Consider the following 21,816-nt stretch of genomic DNA (forward strand, 5'->3'; position numbering starts at 1 on the left):
CATACTTTTAGGGCTTGAAAAAGTAAGTTAATACATAAAATATAGCATATAACTCATACGCCATGTAGCGCCAATATTTTTTTTCTTCCGATGAATGTCAATAATTTCAAAAACATAAAATCCTAGTTAAAAGTTTTTATTAAAACAAAAGTTTTCATTTGAAAAACTAAAATATTTACACTAACTGAGTTAGTTTTTACTGCAACAACCCAAAATCTTTGTTGGCAAGCAAATTACTCTAAAATAAAAAAATTAAATAAATATTCAAATGAAATAGCTCATATGACCAACTCTCCGCTACCATGGCGAATAATTGAGCATTGTTGCGAAACTTTAAAGGCTGCCGGTTACTTACGCAGAGCGCCACTTCGACTTGATTGCTGCAGAATACTCTGAAGGCAAGCAGTTTAAAGAAGCCCGTAAGGTAGTTCGCACTGTGCAACTTTGTAGTTGTTAGTATGTACATTTAAATACAGTAATTTTATGCTTTGCAGCAACTTAGTAACAAACTGGAAACATACAATATGGATGTAGATATTTCTCAGTTTACAAATACACATACTCATATAAGCACTCATCAATTTAAATCTACAAAGTCTGAGTGGATTTTCTCACATTCAACACTTAATTGTGTAAGCAAGTTTCTAATAAAGTTGCAGCAACAGCAAGCAAGCAAGCAAGCTGACCAAAGTAAAATGTTAAGGCAAGCAATCTCATATGCAACAACAATGTAATGCTTGCTTCAATGGAGCTTATCAACCTCTGCCTTCAACCAACCACCCGCCTCTCTTTCATTTCATTTCCTTTATACCAGTTTGCACTCTTCGACTCTGAACTATTGCATATTGACTCAGCTGGTAAAATCGAAAAATATCTAATTGCTATTTGCATATTAAGCAAACTTATTGCACCAGCTATTATGGAGAATTCTTAATATAATTTCGTTGAAGAAGGCTTGGCCCACAGTTTACACAGGAAATGGTGCGAAAGTAAAGTTTGATCAGAAAGCAATTTTCAAATATTATTTTGTATAAATTCTTACTAATTGCAAGTGATAAGAGAGACGAAGTTTTGATTAACTTAGAGATATGCTTGGTAATTGGGCTTGTTTGAAATGGTGATTTGCATAAGGCATATTTGGAATGTGTGATCACTTTGAAGAGAGTGAAGTATACAAAATAAAATTGTGAAATTTATGTTTAATTCCTGTATATAAGTTGAAAAATTCTCGAAATATAGAGTTATCCCAGAGATCCGGTAGAGTTTTCGATGTTGTTCAATAGACGGCAACATCTTCCACCGAGGCGCTAGTGAAACTAATACCAGCCGACATGTCTCATTTAGGTCAATCCGCAGTTTGCTTTCTTGAGATGATCTTACACTCAAGTTTATGAGTTCATAACTAAATACGCTTTCAATCTAGAACCCTTTTCTGGCTAGTTCTGTACATTTTTCTCCCGAACTCCTTGTTAGTCTGTCATCTAGAACCTTTTCTAGGTAATTCTATGAGTTCTTTTTCAGAACTTATTGTTAGTCTGTCATCTAGAGCAGTTCTCTAGCAAATTCTATCAATCTAGATCCCTTTTCTAGCTAGTTCTGTCAATATTTCTCCCGAACTGCTTGTTAGTCTGTCAATCTAGAACCCTTTTCTAGCTAGTTCTGTCAATTTTTCTCCCAAACTCCTTGTTACTCTGACAATCTAGGACATTTTCTAGCTATTTCTATGAGTTCTTTTCCAGAACTTATTGTTAGTCTGTCATCTAGAATAGTTCTCTAGAAAATTCTATCAATTTTCCTTCCGAGATCCTTGTTAGTATGTCAATCTAGAGCACTTTACTTGCTAGTTCTGTTAGTTTTCCTCCCGAATCCCTTGAATGTCTGTCATCTATAACCGTTTTCTAGCAAATTCTGTCAATTTTTCTCCCGAACTCCTTGTTAGTCTCTTTTGGATAAAAGCTGAATCGAGTAGCTAAGATCGAACCTCAAATTCTTCTACTCAAGACCTGTAGCACATAATGAGTTTGAGAGAGAGGGAGAAAGATTGTGATTACCCTTTCTTATAACATGTTAGTCACTGCTGAAATTCGAGAATATCATCACCAATCCCAGTTTAACGCAGAAAGTACGGTGGGAAGTAAAAAACTGGAGCCCACGGTATTAAACATTTGGTCCCACACGTACCAAGGGTCTTCAGACATTCTTTTTGAAACTCCTCATTCATGGACTTTCTGAAAAGCTCCCTAGTAGTTACTGGAACCTTCATTTCATGCCGAAGAGATTGGGAGATGTCTTCTCTGTATTATAATATCTTTATGTGTCGACAATTTACTCCAGAATCTTAGGCTTTCAGTCTAAAAATAAAGACCAATAGTTAGATCGTTAGGACATTTTAGGAAATGTAAAAGTCTTTGTAAGATTCACAAACACCCAAACATAATCTTCAAATCCTGAAAATGTGTACAGAATCAGTTTGAATTGAAGAACATATAACAATTGAACACATTGTAAAACAGTACAGCACATTCCTCCTCATCTTGAAAAAAATTACACAGTCAATTGAAGAATAATGAGATACTCAGAAAACAATTTACACAAAATACCGAAGAAAATAATAAATGCCGAATGAAGAAGAATCGCACTGCATTAAAAGAATATTGCAATTAAAGCGCATAAATGAATTACCATGCACTCGCATTTATATAATTATATACGTACTTCTCTTATAAATTCACATTACGACAAGTATCCACTTTACCAAATGAATGCGTGAGAGTAATTTCAAACAGAAACGTACAAATTTTTTCATTAAGAGAGGACGCTGCGTGCATATTTTTTTAAGTAAATCATTGATTGGCTGTGTAAACCGCAACGCTGCGAGTCCATGCATACGCATAACGCGCATTCGTCATTGCTCACCCGTCCTGTCAATCACTGAAAATGTCAATCATTTCCTTAATACTTCTACTTTAACCAATTAACTCACTCGCACAACACGGATGGGCCATTTTTTTCACTACAGCACTGTAGGCAAATTAATGACCTTGCAGTGTGTGGAGGAAACGGAAAGCGAAAGAGCAGGAGAAGAGTTGACTTTCATGCCGACAAACCGCAAACAAATGTGTAATGCAATGTAAATACGAGTTCGTACATGTGTTGTGGGCATATTGATGGGAGTGTGGTTAATTGACTTCGACGTATGATTGATTAAGTAAGAAATGAGGAAATAAGAGACTGAGAAATGTTGAACACAAATGATAACATTTAAGAAGGAACTGAAGTAGTTATACCCGTAATTTCTTTGAGTGGTATATGCTCTAGTTAAAGCTATATAGAATTTTAAGCTTTTTTGAAACGAACTGGGTTCTGATCTTCGTAGAAAAAATCAATTTCCTCGAACTTGGTATTTAAAACAACTATTACAAAATCGTTTACTTTAAACACTTAATTGATTCATCTTTAATTGAATGGAAATTGAATAATTAACATACTTTATTAGTCAATTAAAATTGATCCATAAACTCGAGTTTAAGGTTTTTCTGAGTTTGAGTTAAATATAATAATTTAGCCGTTCTGAAAGTGCATTTATTTGTAAACTCGAGTTTAAAGTTTATAGTTTATTGCGTAGTTTCATTTTGAGTTTTTCTAGAAGAGTTTATTTTTATTTCATAAAGAGTATATTATGTATATTTCATAAAGAGTTGCTTAAGAAACTCTGAATTCACTTTGAAAGCCTTTATTTATACAATTGAGAACTGTCAAAACTTGGTACAAAATTGTCAAATATTTCAATATTTTTACTCGAAAATGTATTTTGAAAGCGAGTTAAAGAAAATTTCTCTTTGTTTGGTAAATTTGGTGTTAAAAAATAAGGGGTTTATGCTAAGTTTTTTAATAAACTCAACGTATTAGGCCCTCAACATAGAAATAGGAGATTTGTTGTGCCAACTTATGGTATATACATACCTACATATGCCTATTTCGTCTCTAGATCCATCAGATAATATGTGACCCACCCATTAAAGATTTGTAAGGAAATGCTTTCATACGGAAATCAATATTGAGCAGAGAGCTAGTGTTTTATTAAGATTGTTTAAGGTTATATCCCTCGAAACACTAAAAAAGTGATATTTAAGGCATGTAGCTAATTTCATATAATTTTACAAACTTCGTGGTTCAGAGTAGTATTTTATGTGAAAATTAGTCAAAAACTCGGGGTATTTAATTTCCTCAAAATAACTTGATATTGAACAAAAGACAATAGGACATATGTGTTGAGCCATCTGATCTCGGAAGTCAACTTATGTAGTACCACCAACCGGATCTTCCGAGGAATACAGCCTTTAGATAGATAGATAGATTTGATTTGAGGAATGCACTGCGACCTAAGGTCTATTGTGTCCTCTCCTGTTATCACAGAATACCATCCAGTCCTGTAGCTCTAAGAAAACTTAGTAACGCTTCTGGGTTGATGGAACCGATACTTTTCCTTTGGGAATATAAGGACCCCATTGTGCGACTCCTTAACCTCGCAATCGCATGACAGTCCAGAAGTAGATGCTAAGGTGTTTCCGCTGCCAGATCACAGAACCTGCACTCAACCGATGAGCTGATCCGTCTGCAGTGTCCGGTGTAAAGTGGTACTAGTTTTCTCATTTTGTTTCTTGGGAGTGCAATAAGTACTTTGAATCTCTTCCACTCTTGTACCCTCCTAGAAACAGTTTGGATTGGCGAAGTCCATGCAAGTGCAGCCAGTAGCGATTTCTACTTGCCAAAATACAGCCTCTAGATGCAAGTAAAAAATGAACAGACGGTTTTCTTCTCAGAAGGTTATATCTGTCATTTCAACTTGGTGGTGGTTTCAAATACTTAGATATTGAAGTAGAAAATAAATATTTCGATGGTTGAATTTAGAAGATATTATATGATCTACAGAAATTAAAGGTAAAACTATATTCACAAGCTCTCAAGCTGTATTCTATTTGTCAGATTTTCAAGTCTCTACTTTAAATTACGTCTATCTTTAAAGATATCAACATCAACATCATGTATAATACAAGCATCCACAATGCATATATCTGTCAATTATAAATGCAGAGCAAACAGAAAATCGAATGTTCGTAGAGGTAGCAAAAAAAATGGAGAATGCATAAAATATAAAGCAACTATAGGGCTGAACAAACAGGATATGCCTCGCATGCATGCGAAATGAAAGGATAAGCAACTACGCGAAGTCAAGCAATAAATGTCGACTGACAGTCGTACTAGCTACAAGCAATAAGATGAGACAACACAAGCGGCAAGCATGCAAGCAAATAGCGAGGCATAATTTATGTAGGCACCCTTATTTATTTAACAACCGCCGCAGCAAAAATATAAACCAACGGCAGAACAATATGAGACGTGCAGCAAGCAACGGAGAAGAAAACAGTAAAAAGAAATATGAAAAATGCAAATATTATAGGCGCGCCGGCACAAAATATAAACTTTGCAGCGTAATGCAACACAAGAGAAAAAACTGCCACAATAAGTCAATGCCCAGAGCGAAATAACGACAGAACGACGAAGCTAACGACGCAATCGGCAGTCACATTAAGTAGTCAAGCGCGTGCAAGGCAACGAAGAAGAAGAATTTGAGGCGAGCAAAGACAGAGCTGATCAAATGCATGCTTCAACGGCGGGGCATGCAACATGGCATGCAGCGTCAGCGTAAAAAATGCCGAGACAGCAATGCAGAACAGTTATTATGAAGCGCGCGCTCACAACGGCAGCAATCAAGTTGAAATGAAACAACAAACAGCTCGATACGCATATTATAGGCACAACAACAACAGCAATGTATATATGCAACAACAAGAAAAATTAAAGGAAACCGGATGTCGGCAAGCAGGATATGAGAAGAATATGCGCAAAATAAATAAAGTGCAATGCACACACAAATCTACAAACAAACAGATACAGCCAAGCGTATTTGCTGCTTATTTTACAAATAAGAGGAGATATATATGAGCATATACCATATTCATATACCGTTATATGCCATACTATTTAAGCTGCTGCTGCTTTAACAGCAAAAATTGTAATGCAACCTTGTGGCATATGCGCTTCTTGTATCCGGGGGAAAAAATAGCGTATAAAAAGTGGATTTAATAGTAAATGAGCAGCAAGCAAGCAACGCCATTAAAATTTTCGCAGTAAGACGCATTAAGAGATAAGATTATTTTAATCAGAATATTACACAAGTTTGCGAGATTTTAAATGTAAAAAAGCACTGTAAGTAAAGGAAAACACAAGACGAAAGTTGGTTACTCATACGACCTGTAGCACTGAAATGAATTTAATTTTCTTTAGTGTATGTGATTTATGGAAAAAAGCAAAACTTAAGCTGAAAATAATGAACAGTTTTCTCAGATTTTCACATGAACTCCTCTGAATTTAAATCGGAAATTTTTACTTATCAACAAGAACCTTCGAGTATCAATGAGCTGGTAACAAGTCGGTAATCCGAGGTCCACATATGTTCATGCGTTGTAGGACTCTCGTGAGCTCAATAAAGGCTGGACAACAACAAGCACTTGTGCGGTTAAGCGGCCTTCTGACCCGTAGTGGGGAGCACAAGAGGTCTTTCCAGTAGCGCTGTCCCAGCAAAGTTCATCTTGACGCAATTATAGGAATGCTGACTGGAAACTGTCCAATAGGAACACAAGCAGTGGGACTAACCATTTTGTCAAATACAAGCTGCCAAAGCTATATTGAAGAAGGAACGAGGTGGAATCATCTAGGGACTTTCTTCTCCAATGTCGAGTTATCGACAGTCAAAGGTTAATGTACCTCAGTCAAATAATTATATGTGCAAGAACTTTTTGCAAAAAAAAAAAAATAAAGATTACAAAATTGCAAAATATATCTGAGTATGCAGGTTTACGATATAAAAAACATAAAATTAACAAATTTCAAAATATTTTTTTAAACTATAAAACAGCATTGAAGTTTATAGCTAATAGTTTAACTGTAAAAATGTTTATTTTAATAGTCAGTAGAATTGTCCTTATATTTTAAAACTAAATTAAGCCGCTTAATCAAAGAATTAACTACTGACTGTAGAATAGTTATGTAAATATTGGCAAATTCTTGCTTTATGGCTAATTTAAGACGTACTGTCTCAAACTGCTTTCCGTTTTGGAAAACAGGAGTAGAGAGGTTCCCCTAGAGATCCTCAATAGGATTTAGGTTCGAACTCAATGCTGCACATTGTAATACCGGAATTTTCCGGTCGGTCAAGATGTTCTTCGTGTGGATTGAAGCGTTATCCTTTCGATATGCCCAGTTATATGCCAGCAAATTTGATTAACTCGCTGTCCAAAAGATCTACATTGATATTAGCATTAATTTGAGTGAATATAAAACTTGTAGATAGCTTTCCACACCAGCCCATGAAATCAAGGTACCGCTTCCAAAACATCGCTTGTAGAAGGACCGTCGTTCCTGGTGCGAATCTCTCCAATATTTCTTGCAATGACCTGGGCCGACCAAATTTATTTTTTTTTTCGTCACTAAAGACTGTATTCAATCACTCATCGGCACAGAATTTATATTTATTTGCAAACCTCAAATGTGCTTTATTTGTCTTTCTTTAGCGTTGGTTTAGGTGCCATGGAGGTGCGTTTCAGAAACTGATTTTATGTATTATTGGAAAAATGATATTTATTGTTGTTTTCTGTCTTAACTAGGTCGATATTTGATCGCTGCTTATCAAGTCCGCAACTACTAGCCGTCGAATCATCCATCATCATCAATGTTGTTTTTCGTCCGCTGCGTCGCACTATACCATAATTAGTGGGGTTTTTAAGAAATTTTGAGATGCAGTTCCGATGTCGCTTTGGTCTAGAGCCATTTTGGAACCGCTTTCATGCATTCCTATGATTATTACTTGTTCCTCGGCTGATAAACTAGTACCACGAGGCATTTTAGGCTTAAAGTTAAATAAATGCAATCAAATTTTTAATAATTCATTATGTTAATGCACCTACAATCATTTTGAAAATAAATTTTAGCAAAAAAATTTTTTGCTGCGACACTATCAGTAAGAAAGATCCGCTAAACTGATTTTGCACATATAAATATTTACTATGCAGTACCCAATTCACAAGCACATTCTTAATGTAACTGTACAATGAACGAGAACAGTATGAAACAATTTTCGTTGCATAGTAACGGTAACATATCAACCTTTTATTCCACAATTACCGAAATCCAAAAAATAACAGTGAATAAGAAATATAAACAAAAGCAGAAATGCACATACAATTAATTGACTGGGGTATCTCGGTAGGCATGCCTTCGGCGAAACCGGAGAACTGAATGGCTTTGATATGTAGTTATTAGTCGAAATTTGTAATATACTCAAAGTGCTCAGTTGGCATCACAAGGAACCAGAATTTCTAGCTGTCCAAGTAGGTAGGTACCGCTGCGACCTCAACCGCAATAATCAGAACCTTTAAAGAAATTTTATCCGAATACTATTCGGCGAAAAATGTATGCTGTTATAATTACAACAACAACTCAAAACACTAATAGCATCAGTGCTGGAGTTAAATTTCCGATATCTGCGTGAGAAATCTCTGCGAAAAGAGAAAAAGAGTTATATTGATCTTTGAATAAAAGCTTTAGGCTTTAGCTTGGTACTAAGTAATCGCCTGTTAATTTCGCTACGAAATATATATCGACTATAAATGACTAGGTTCGTTTAGTGGTGTATAACTCACACATAGAAAAAGAAGAGAAATTTATAAGCCCACAAAGTCCAGAAATGATAGCATTGTAGTCAATTATGTTTTCAGGCTTTTCGAGTAGGCTTTGGCAGTGATAATAGCTACTAAATAAAACGTTTGGCTGAACTTTGAATGAAACAAATGCCTACTCTTCAGTCTAGTAGAATTTTTAACATTAAATTCATTTATTTTCTTGGACTTTTTTTCCGAAAAACAAATGTTTGTTTATTGAAACTAAATTGCACGAAAAGTTTACAACATAACAGGTCAAGTGAAACAACACACACACATACATCGTACTAGAGTCCAAACACACATGCAACACTGGAACGCAGTGCCACTTGCAGCAGTAGCTTCGTTGACCCAGAATTGCAAGCGCCACGCTTTACGCCTTATGCCTTTATAATGAAAATAAATGACCACAGTCAGTGGTACAAAAAGCAAACCCAGGCACGCACAACAACAACCACACACTATACACAATACCAGCCAACACTTATAAAAAAGCAACAACAACAAACACTTATATACCAAGTATACGCAACAACAACAACAACACTTATTTACTCCTATAATGACAATCCCTACCCAACCAAAGTGCCCATTAAATGTCGCAGGAGACAATTAAACCAACAACAATGGCAACAACAACATATAACTGCAATTGCAAGCGCAATTGCAAGAATATTGCAATTGAATTAATGTCATTTGCTGGCATGGCATGGCACACTCGAAATCGAAGAGTTACGACTACTCCGTTATACGAGTAATTTCTGCAAGGGACACGCGTCGTTTTAAAGCGTGACTGTTAAGTTTCGAAAGGCTGCAAAAGTGAATTTATGTGTGCTGCAGATAATAATTTAGCAATAAGAGGAGGCTGAGTGGGGTTTATATAGCGGAAGGTCTTCTTCATTGCAGGAAAAAAATATTGTTGTTGTTGTTATTTAATATATTTTTTTTTTATTTTTAAAGCAGAGAAATCACTACGAAATGATTTTATTTTTGCTTTAAAAAATATTTATTAATTTTATTGATTTTCGCTAACCACTTTAACTACAATTTTTTACTATTAAGCGCCTAAAAGCACTGAGTTGAAATAAAAAGCATATATCACTACAAATTTGTGCATTTATCACATGCAATTTGACCCAAAAATATCCATCAATCAACAATAAATATTTACTTTTACTCAGTTATTATTGCCCTCTACTGCCATGCCCTACATCAACTTCTCAATTTTCCCCCAACGCATATGGAGTGAAGTGACATTTAAAAATAGCGATGACCGCATCGAAAAAGTAGCCGAAAATTGCTGGGCGGATGCAATGATATGTGGTGTTATTGTATTTTGTCAATAATAAAAAATTCAATAAACTTGATTAACTTAAACAGCAATGTCGTTCAACCAACCACCACTTACATACAGACATACCAATCGGCTACTTATGTGGGCAATGAAGAAAAATTCGTTTTTAACACAAAATTCTTGACGCGCTTTTGCGCTCATTGATATTTAATAAATTTTATGAACTTTTGTTATTTATTATTATTATTTTTCGATCACTTTTTTCCCTTCACATTTTTATATATTAAACCAGTTGTTGCTTCGTACCTTGTACCCCTATTTTGCACGCCACCAATTGATTGACCGCAAGCCACACATAAATTGTTATTGTTTTTTAACTAGTCTACTTTGTGTTGTTGGCAGCAAAAAATATGTTTGTTCGACAAATAATTGGTGTGTGTACTGCTTTCATTCAACAAATTAAACTTTTTTCTCTCAACTGACTGCAATTGATATGGTAGCCGCCTCGGCGTGCGCTGGCAATGTAGTCCAATAAACTAAGTGCTACAAATTGTTGATTTGCTTAAAAAGAGAAAGTGTATATCAACTTAATTAAATTAATAAATTATGTGGTTTTTTGGGCTGCAAATTCGGCGAATTAAAAAAGTGCTTTTCAGCTTTTAAAATTTTGCGAATTTGGAGCAACCCAATGTGGGTACAAAGTCTATGATATCAAGAGTGGTACATTTATTTTTGATTTATTATCACTTCTGTGCATGTTCAATATGATTATATGCAAGTGTATAGAATATACTCTTCTTACAAGTGTCGAATGTAGTACTTCTCCATCAGAAGCGTTGATCATATGATCAATCAGCTGTGTAGACATGTGATGTGGCAAATCATGATCTTTTGATCAAGCAAAAAATATTTTTCTGTGAAGCATGGAATGAAATAGTTATCTGTCATCTGTGAGATCTGTCGCCTGAAGATCTTCTGATCACTTGAGCACACTAATAATGATTAACACATGATCAGTCATCTGATGATCACAAGATATATTCAAGCCATGTATTGAGTAAAGTACTTCAGAAGTGTTGATCATATGATCGATCAACTGTGTGGACATGTGATCTGTCAAGCCCTGATCTTTTGAACAAGCAAAAAATAGTTTTCTGTGAAACATAGGATGAAGTAGTTCCTCTTATCGCATTTCATCTCAATGGTGATCATATGATGATGAGATGAGATCGATCAACTGAAGATCTTCTGATCACTCACATTATGATCACATGTTGTGTTCCATCTATGGTATGTTATTTCCGTAAAATGGTTTCTACTTTATGTGACTTTTTAAGAAGCCAGTAAATGAGATGGTGCAATGAGTAGTTCTCAGTTTCGATATAAATAATAATGGTGCTATCGGTGATAGCTTTCTGACAAAGCTTCAATTACAGCGTTCGTGATCACAACTGAGTAAAAACAGTATTGTTTTAGGTTTAGAAAGTATTTCATATTAAAATTGTATTATCATTGCGAAACCTCATTCATTTTTCTGATATATTTTACAATAAATAGTTTAAAGTTTAAAACAAAAAATTTTAAGCTTCAAGGCAAGACCTTTTTTTAACAGACACCGATTACTACAAATATTACTTCTCACATCCATTCACAGCCTCCATCAATACTCAATACTCAATCTCAATCAATACATAATTCTGCATTCTTTCTTCAATATCCACATTCCTTTAAGTACCTAGCCATTCTTTTGTAACATAAACAGCACTTTTCGATTATATAATTTTTCAATAGTAACAATTCTAGCGCATTAATGCTTTGAAAGACTTCCGCTCTTTTGTGGCTAAGAAATGGAAAATGCTTGGAAAAGAAAAAATGCAACAAAAAGCAACACAGAAATATATAAATATGTCTGCGCGAGCAAGTACGTGACCAGCACGTGACGCTCGTTTTGGCTTTGCAGCTTAACACATACCCGACAATTTGCTGGTAAAGGATAATGACAAAAAATGTATAGTGCGAGTATAACTGAAATTCATGCGTTTGATGACGATTTAATGCGCACATATATAGAGAGAAGCATATTCCTTGACCCAGTAGGGAGGATGATGACATAGAAAGGAACTACCTCAATTCATTCATACTTCCCCCGATAAAACGCCTAGGAACTCGCTACATTTTTACATATTTTTTACCTACGCAGTCTCTTGAAGTCCACACCCTCAAAAGAAACAGAAAGTGGGCCTAATGCGCCTTTGAGCTCGTTAAATTAAATACGACGTGACTGACATACGAAATTTCGTGCTAGTTGCCTTTTTATTACTTACTAATTTCTAGAAGTCAAAAAAGAACACACTCTCCTTTTGTACTATTCACGCACATCTTCCTTGCTCCGACGCACTTTCACTGGCTTTCTTGCTACATTTGCACCAGGCTTCGAGTGCCGTCGCTCGGTCCCCTCTTAAGTGGGTCTCATGTGCGTGCTCATATTAACAAATTTGCTTTTGTATAAAATGGTATGCAACGGCATGAAGGCATGCCAACGCATTGTTAAAGCCAGGAAGTTGAGGTATTTGCCGTAAATGTGTACATTTGGCAACCTTGAGTGCGTGCTGGCCTTTTCTGTGTGTCAAAGGTTCGTAGTTTAAGGCACTGCTCAGCTTAAATATAGCATTTCTGTCTTTCCATTTGAAAGCGCTGCGTCAAGGGAAGTGCTAAGACGTCTAATGTTTATTTGTGTGTTATGAGTATGTGACCATTGTTAAGTGACTGGCTTTAATGCTATGCATTTCAATTAACACGTAAATATTTTTGTTGGTTTTGTATTATTTTTGGAAGTACTAAAGCATTAAAATTTCTTATCAAATAAAGAACTCTGAAGTAATCTGTCTGTATTTGATAAACATTTACATTTATTTTCTTATTGGACCAGGTTAACTCAACATCTCCATAATAGCACAGGAGCTAATTGTTCAATTAAATGGTCTTTGCTCGATTAAAGCACTGATTTAGATCGATTTACCATACAAAAAAAATCTAATTTTTCTGCATTAATGTTTAGTCGAATTATGATATAGTTGAAAATGCAATGCAACCATGCGACAAAGAACGTATCTGTACTTGCAACTTATTTATCTGCGAGTTGTGGTTCACGCTGCTCGACAGTAGATGTCGCTGCTGGATATAAATTATAAAATACCAATCAGCTGTTGAAACTTGCCAACTTCTTATGAAAACCAAAAACAAAAATATACAACAGCTGATCGATTATCAAGTAGCCGGCAGTGCGAAGGGCAAAAACGGGTTTCTTAATTAAAATTTTCATTGATCAATAATTAATTTGGCTGTGCGAAAAGACTATAAGACACCTTAAACCTACCTTAAGAAAACAGCTGATTCTTAAGTTCTCAAAAACCTCTTAGTCTTCACAAGACCTTAAAGACCTCTTAGATAGCTGGTGTTGTAGCAACTTCGAGCTCCTTGAAGTAAAGAAAGATATTTTCTTCGAACATATTGTTTTATCTTTATTTCTTTTTGAATATAATTTAATATTTCAAATATCTCGTCCCACTTATTTTATCCTCCCGTTTTTAAGTTAGACACTTTATGAAGCTCCCACCAACAAGTTGCTGAATAAAATATATATTTATTGTACTGTTCGAGATCTCAAAGAGAACGCCGACTTGAAGCTCATATTAATTTATATAAGAGTCGAGGATAAGAGCATAATACGCCTACACTGTAGATCCAGATCGACTCTATATATTTCTACATCAAAAACTATTTTTAAAAAAGCTAATGTTTATCTCCCAAATCTAACTAGTTAATGGAAAACACTATTGGATTTTTAACGAAACAAAATTTTCGCGTTATCCGGTACTGGTATCTGAACCGATCTTGTGAATAGAACGACCATACGTTTAAAATCACTTTATCTTATAATCCCCACCTCTAACTTATTCGAGTTTCAATTGTGCTGACTGGGAACACCATAATGTTAAGGTCAAAGCAAACAGAAGAAGAAAATTATCTTTAGATTATGTTATAGAGATCAATGAGATTATAGAGATTCATGAGAAATAATATTTACATCCGGGTTCATTGTTTGAGTGATCAATCTCTCCTCTCTCTGTGTTTTCAAAAAGATTTCACCAGTCTGAAAAAGCTGTAACATATACACTGGTGGCCAGAGAAATGGGAACAACTTACTTTCAAGCAAATTTCGATCATATAGAATTATAATTTTTTTACTTTAATTAATTAAATTTAATGTTTATATGGAAATATAGCTCTTGCTACAACGAAACCACTTTAACTAGTTGTGAACAAAATTTATATGTTCAAAAAAGGCATATTAAATATATGATTTGTTTCGAAATTTCATTTAAATGCGGAGATACAGCTTTTTATTAGCCGCAATTCTTATTTTTTTCCCTTACAACAACCAAACTACAACATACAGTTGAACTTCACTAAATCGAAGCACTATAATCCACAAAAAAACCTACGAGTTAGAGAGACGAAGAGAGTTACGGAAGGTAATTTGTATGGAATTTGATTTCTATTGCCAATTCAAGAGTTCGAGTACTGGAGAACTTCGAGTTACAGACGTTTGAGTCATAGAAGTTGAACTGTATTTAATATTTTATAAAAAAAAATTAGTAGAAAATATTTTTTAAGCTTTTAAATACTTTGTATAGAAGAAACTCACAACTTGCAAATTAAAAACGTTTCCATTTTTATGAGCACCACTGTATGAGGTTTTTGCTTTCTCAAGTCTTGAGTGTATTTATACTACAACCAAACTTAATTTAGACTCAATTTTTGCTTATTTTCTATTTTTAACAATATTCATATTACTATCGTACAGCGCTCTAAATTAATTTTAGAATATTTTTTTTCTAATATAATAATATTATTTTATTTATTTAAATTCTTTTAATCCCCAAATTCATACGTGCCACAACATGATTTATTATTTATGCGTTATTTCTAACTTAAATAAACCTTACATTTAGATGATTAAATTATTTGGAAACCACAACAGAAGTAAAGAAAACAATAAAAACTATTTTTGGACTTGAAAAAAGTACAAAACAACTGAAATTTTATTATTATAGAATAAATATTATTAAAACTTTAAACCTTTCCTTGTCCATATGCATTGATACACATTTATTTTATTAAATATGCTAAAGGTATGCTGAGCTGCATTCAATAATTCTCATAAAATAATAAACCAAAATAAATTTTAACACATGTTTGGCTTAATTCTTGCTTTATTATTATTATGCCAGTTAGCCTTCCTTGTGAGGCACATTCAAATATAACTAGGATATGCATATGCATGCATAGCAATGTTTTGGCGCAATTTATGTAAATATATTTATGTTTATAGCGTTATAAGTGTGCTGTGCTGGCGTGGCTGTGTGTACTTAAGTGCAGTCGTGTCACGCATACGCCATGTACAACATAGCTAAGCGCACACACACACACACACCAGTGTTAGAGCCACATTGCTACTACTAATATTTACGCACACACACAGAGAGAGAGAGAGAGTTGTATTAAAGTAAATATACAGCTATTTATGCATGTGTATGGGTTTGTGTGTTTTGGTTTAAAGCAACAAATAAGTGTTTATGCACGTGACTATAAAATTGTATAGAAAATGTATTTAATAAAATAAAGCGAAGGAGTAAAACGAAATGAAATGGTTGCCATAAGAAAGGAATAATATTGCAATAATACATATTTGTGTGGCAATCAAATTACAATGCAGTTGTCGTATTTTTAGTAAATCAAATAGATTTTCTTTTCTTGTTTTTTGTGTAATTGAAAAGTGAATTGATTTAATTAAAGTGAGCAGTATAATATAGTGGCATATATTCATAGGAATATGAATATATTAAAACAATTGCTGTTAAAATAAATTGAAATATGAGCAGCTGTTGAATTTCACATGTTTACAGTTATTTAATGCAGTTTAATTTTTTCGAAATAAATTCCAAATCAAATAATCTAAAGTAAGCTTAATAAACTCAGTTCAATTTCACAATGTTAATAGCATAAGGCAGAGTGATAAATCGCATAATATATTTTAGTAACATTTTTAAGTCTTTATTCGCTAAAGTAACACTAGTCAAGTTTTCTGGGAATTATATGCACATACATTTCTTAAAATTTCTCATTTTCTGACTTTGGTTACAATAATCTAGCATGCAACAACTGTTTCTGAACCCTGAAAGATTTAATTAAAATTGATTGCAGTGAAGATAATCAGCAGTTGAGTTATATAGAAACAAATCTACTTAAAACCTTAAAAAATCTTCATAATCCTAATTAAAATCATGAAAGAAGGCTCAAAAGTTGTATTTACATAAAAAATAAAGCATACCTTTAGGCGTAAACTCAACAGACTTTCATAACACAACCAAAAAGTTTTTAAGAAAAGCTTAAAAAATCTTCTTTAGATAATCTAGCAGATTTGGTAGAAAAAAATCTATTTAAAACCTTATATATCCTACAAAAAATCATGAAATAAGGTTCAAAAGTTGCATTTACATAAAAAAGAAGCATACCTTTAGGCGCAAACTCAGTAGACTTTCATAACAACTGTCTCTGAACTTAAAAACTTTAAAAAAGAACGGTTAAAATATTATTGCAATGAAGATAATCTAGCAGATGAGTTTAGTAAAATTTACTTAAAAGCTTAAAAATCTTTATAAATGCCTGAGTCGTTTTACGTATTAATTTGTTTCCTAGGACAAAGCATCTAGCCTTAGAAAAATCATTTTTTATTTAATTGTCTAAGTAAATTATATATTACAATTAACCGAATGCTGATTAAAATCATGAAATAAGGTTCAAAAGTTGTATTAACATAAAAAGGTAGCATACCTTTAGGCGTAAAGTCTTTATTCGCTAAAATGCGCCTTTCATGACTTTAGATATGATATTGGAGCTTTTAAAAATGTTTATCGGTCAAGAAAGACTTGATTTTTTTTTTATTTTTACAAGATTTCTTCATAAAAATAATAATTTTCTGCATAAATACCGATTTTGAGTCATTTTATGTTGTTTCCTATGCCTTTCCAATCCCTATAGCCTTTAGAAATACATATAACGGCAGCTTTTATTTCATTTTCTGACTTAATTATTATAGACTATAATTAAATTCATGAAAGAAGGCTAAAAATATTTATTTAACTCAAAAAAGTAGCATACCTTTAGGCGCTTCCATGTGAAAACTTGTTTTTGAAGTTAAAATGTTATAAATAATATTACTTTCGGGAATATTAAACAAAAACGGATGATTTAGCAGTCCCTACACCTCTGATTGAAAAAAATCCACGAGATTTGAGTTCAATTCCACAGCATTTTCGTGAACTTTAACGGATTTTGAGGTTAGATGTTAATTTAAAAATAATTATTTGAATGTTAGTAATGGATATTAATTACCGCTAAGTAATTTTTGAATTTCTGAAGGTTATCTGAGCCATCTGAGTTCAATCCCAAAACATTTTCATGAACTTTAAAGAATTTTGAGGTTAGGTGTTATTTAATAAAAAAAATTGTGAATGTCAGTAATGGATATTTATCATCGCTAAGTAATTTTTCAGTATCTAAATTTTAAGTAAAAGTCGCTTTTGTGAACTTTTTAGATTTTTGAGGTTAGGTGTTCGATAAAAAACCCGATTAAAACATTTTTGGGTGTCCAGATATACGCAAAATAAGTCTGATGGGAAAATTATAAATAACTTCTTTGAAATGAGCCACAAATAATGATTTTAAAACAGTTTTTGAAATAAATATATTTAAAAATTTTATTCGAAATGTACCTGAGCTCAGCGTAAAGAAAAAATATATCTAAAATTCCCCCACAAATTATTTAATATTTAATATTCTCAAAGCTTGTATAATGAAATATGCCACTAACGACATTAATCATCATTTCACTGCACCGGCACCCCATGCGTTTCTAAATTACCCACATTTTCCTCGAATCCATTTCAAACTACTTTCCCTTTATTTTGCTCCTATTTCACCTTACTATACCATATTATAAATGCTTATCAAAGCTAGTTTTTTGCAGACACTGTCCTCTATGTGTAACCCAAACGATGAACTCTAAACTTTCCCGCTCACAGCACGTTCCAGCCCCGTCCATTGACAACAACCTTCACATGCACATCCTGCTTTTATACATTTCCTACTCGAACTAATGTTATTTTAATGTGCTTTCAATTGAATTTCTTGTGGCAGGCAACGCATAGAAAGTTATTTTTTTATTTTTTTTTTTTCTGCGTCCCGCATTTTATGTGGCTCATCTTAAAATAACTGTGTATATACCATATCTATGTAGGTGTTTGAGTATATATGTGTGGCAGCTCCTTTGAAATTTTCAGTCGCATGTGGCTGAAACCTCTTAAGCTGCTTCTTTGTCATACTTTGGTGTCACACACATTCAAATACACACACACTGCAGCAAGTAATATATACACGCTTCCCCACCTTTGTGGCATCATCATTTGAAAATTCAATCTCATCGTTTGCCTTAATCCCTGTGCTGTACCTGCCCACATGTTGCTCTCTATAGCCATTAAACGGTTATAAAGGCGTAAGCAGCTTCACTCTCTCACACACACACACACACACACACACAAACGAGTAAATGTGTGTTTTTTTACACTTTCTACCTTGCATTGATGCTTTTGTGCCGTCAATGGCTTGGCGTGACTGGATTTAAAGTGAAGTGAAACCATATTTCCAACAACTATTGAATAGTTGTCCCATTGAGTATATATGTATGTGACTGTGGGAGTGTGTCTGCGCTTTAAGCTCTTCAACGATTTGCCAATAGCAGACAACAACTACAACATCAGCGCTGTAATGCTTTCAAACTCGTATTACTTATCGCCAACAACACTTTCTACACGCCCAAATGAGACGAGTGACCGTAGTTGCTGACTTTTCTCTTCGAAGATGCTTGCCAAAACCACCTGTGTGCCAAGCATGTATAAGTATGTACATGCATATACATATAATAGCTGATAAAATTGGAAATTGGTTATATCTGTTCAGTTTTAATGCGCAGGAAAAGCTTTATATTTGCCACATCGAAGAAATTTGTCCAACTGACAACGGAGCTTGCCACTAAATTTCAGTTTTGGTTGTGAGAATAAATACCATAAATCTTCCAAAAAACTATATAATAATAATTTCCGCATTTTAAAGACATTGAAGATAGATTCAAACGTTAAACTAGTTTTCAATAGGGTTGCCATATTTAAATAATTTCATTTAATACATTAGTTATAAATTATTAGTTATAAAGTTAAATTTAAATTCAGGAAAATTGGTGAACTAACAAACTATTTATAATTAAAAATTTTAATCAATTATTTATATAGGGTTGCCAACCTATTCAATCAAGTACAAATGTTTTTATATAATTTTTTTTTGTATTTTTTTAATCAGTATGATACGAGAACACTGCCTACAATAATCATTAATGAAATAGCTAATTTTGTACTAAAAATTTTTTGACCAGAGTTGCCAATTTTGGCGAGTTTTAAACAGAGTTGCCTTCAAAAGTTTTTGCATTTAGTAGAATCGATATAAATATGCATATTAATTAATATTTTACAAGTTCCGCGGTCTTTGCAAAAGAAATTACAGTGTTTCTACATTATAGGGTTGCCACATGTTATTAAGAAAAATAATGAAACTTCCAAAACCGTTCTCAAAGCAGTAAGAACACTTTATTTATGTTATACTTAATAAAAAAATATAAAATATAGACTATTTTGGCGCAGGGTTGCCAACTAAATAAAATAATTATACCCAAATTTTACTAAATACAAAAGTAAAAGTAAAAAATTGCTAGATATAATCTCAAGAACTCAATAAATCAAGAAAATAAAAAAATTAACAACTAGAGTTGCCAACTTTCCATGTGATAGTTTATTTCATTAACGTAATAATCTCACTTCTGACAAACGAAAACCTCCGCAAGTTATTCTCAAAACGATTACTACATTTAAACGCGTCCCCACTCCTCAAATAAACACCTGCACTTCATCACTCCACAATCATACGCGAAAGTAAGAAAGATTTTCGCCATTAGCTCAGCCATTTACAGTAATTTAGCAAACGTTCAACATGCGCCAGATTCAATGGCGTGGTCATTGCCGCAAAATCGCCAACGTGCAGTGCAACCGACACATAACAAGCAAATACCGCTCACCTGTCCAAACGAAAACTACAACGCTCCACCGCACTCTTTTCCCCATTCTTAGAGTAAATCCAACTGTTTCACACGTTCGCCTGAATTGCATATTTTTCATAGTTTTTTCGCGCACTCTCCCTTACCTATGCCAACAACCAGCGATGTTGTTGCTGTTGTTGTTGTTATTATAAATTTATTTCGATCACGTTTCCATATTTTCCAGGTCAGTACGCATCGTTCGATTTCAATTCAAGCGCATGTTGCCAAAGTTGGCTCAATGAATGGTTGGTTGCACGTTGGACTGGACGACTGGCTCGATTGGTAGCTGGATAGCTGGCTGGCTGGCTGTGTAACTGGCTAGCTATATAGCGTTGTAACTGGCTAGCTGTGTTGCTGTGTACCGTTGCAACTGGCTAACTGCTGTTACTGTTACTTCTGCTGGCACTTATACATTTATGCTTTGCTGTTTTCGCTGAATCGCCTCATTTCGTTCGTTTCCATTGCAATTTAACTTCGTTGTTGTGTAATGTAGAAAAACAAAAAATACAACAACTGCGCTAACTAACTGTAGTGTAGTGTGCGGTATGACTGCTTGAATAACTGCCCAAATGACTGCAAGGTTGACTTCCGAAATTACTGTTCGAAGCTGCTGCTGCCCACCGTGTCGTATGAGTTACTTCACTAAAATGCGGATTTTGGCTTACTTGTGGTTCTGGTCTCGCTGCAAAGCGTTTAAACGCAGCTGTTTTAGTTTGTTAATGAAGAGACTTGTGTTAGATTGATTGATTTTTTTCAATTCAGATATGAAATTAGTTGTAGCTCATCTATGCTAATGACTCGAAGAAAGAGGACTAAAAGAAAACTCGTTTAGCTTTCATTTTACCTTTGGTTTGATATAAATAAAATAAAATAAAATAAAAATAAAAATAAAAATAAAATAAAAATAAAATAAAAATAAAATAAAAATAAAATAAAAATAAAATAAAATAAAATAGAAATAAAATAAAATAAAATAAAATAAAATAAAATAAAAATAAAAATAAAATAAAATAAAAATAAAATAAAATAGAAATAAAATAAAATAAAACATAAAATAAAATAAAATAAAATAAAATAAAAAAAAAATAAAATAAAATAAAAATAAAATAAAATAGAAATAAAATAAAATAAAATATAAATAAAATAAAATAAAATAAAATAAAATAAAATAAAATAGAAATAAAATAAAGTACAAGAAAGTAAAATAATATAAAATAAAATAAAATAAAATAAAATAAAATAAAATAAAAATAAAATAAAATAGAAATAAAATAAAATAAAATAAAATAGAAATAAAATAAAGTAAAATAAAATAAAAAAAAATAAAATAAAAATAAAATAAAATAGAAATAAAATAAAATAAAGTACAAGAAAGTAAAATAAAATAGAAATAAAATAAAATAAAATAAAAATAAAATAAAATAAAAATAAAATAATATATAAATAAAATAAAATTAAATTAAATATAAAATAAA

General features: G+C 33.1%; 1 protein-coding gene and 2 long non-coding RNA genes across 4 annotated transcripts in view; 1 reads left to right on the forward strand and 2 right to left on the reverse strand.

Moving 5' to 3' along the window:
- Window positions 1-21,816, forward strand: part of LOC105209366 (mucin-2) — a 273,739-nt gene that overhangs the window by 217,065 nt on the left and 34,858 nt on the right. The gene's annotated exons all lie outside the window — the stretch shown is intronic.
- The window catches only part of LOC128921605 (uncharacterized), a 118,663-nt gene that overhangs the window by 79,097 nt on the left and 17,750 nt on the right, over window positions 1-21,816 (reverse strand). The window lies entirely within an intron of this gene.
- LOC128921607 (uncharacterized) lies at window positions 20,225-21,120 on the reverse strand. Its single transcript, XR_008471038.1, has 2 exons — window positions 20,355-21,120; window positions 20,225-20,320 (listed from the first exon to the last, which is right to left on the reverse strand). It is a non-coding gene; the product is annotated as an uncharacterized LOC128921607 (long non-coding RNA).

This window comes from Zeugodacus cucurbitae, chromosome 4 (genome assembly GCF_028554725.1).
Source record: "Zeugodacus cucurbitae isolate PBARC_wt_2022May chromosome 4, idZeuCucr1.2, whole genome shotgun sequence".
In the NCBI taxonomy this organism is placed as follows: Eukaryota; Metazoa; Arthropoda; class Insecta; order Diptera; family Tephritidae; genus Zeugodacus; species Zeugodacus cucurbitae.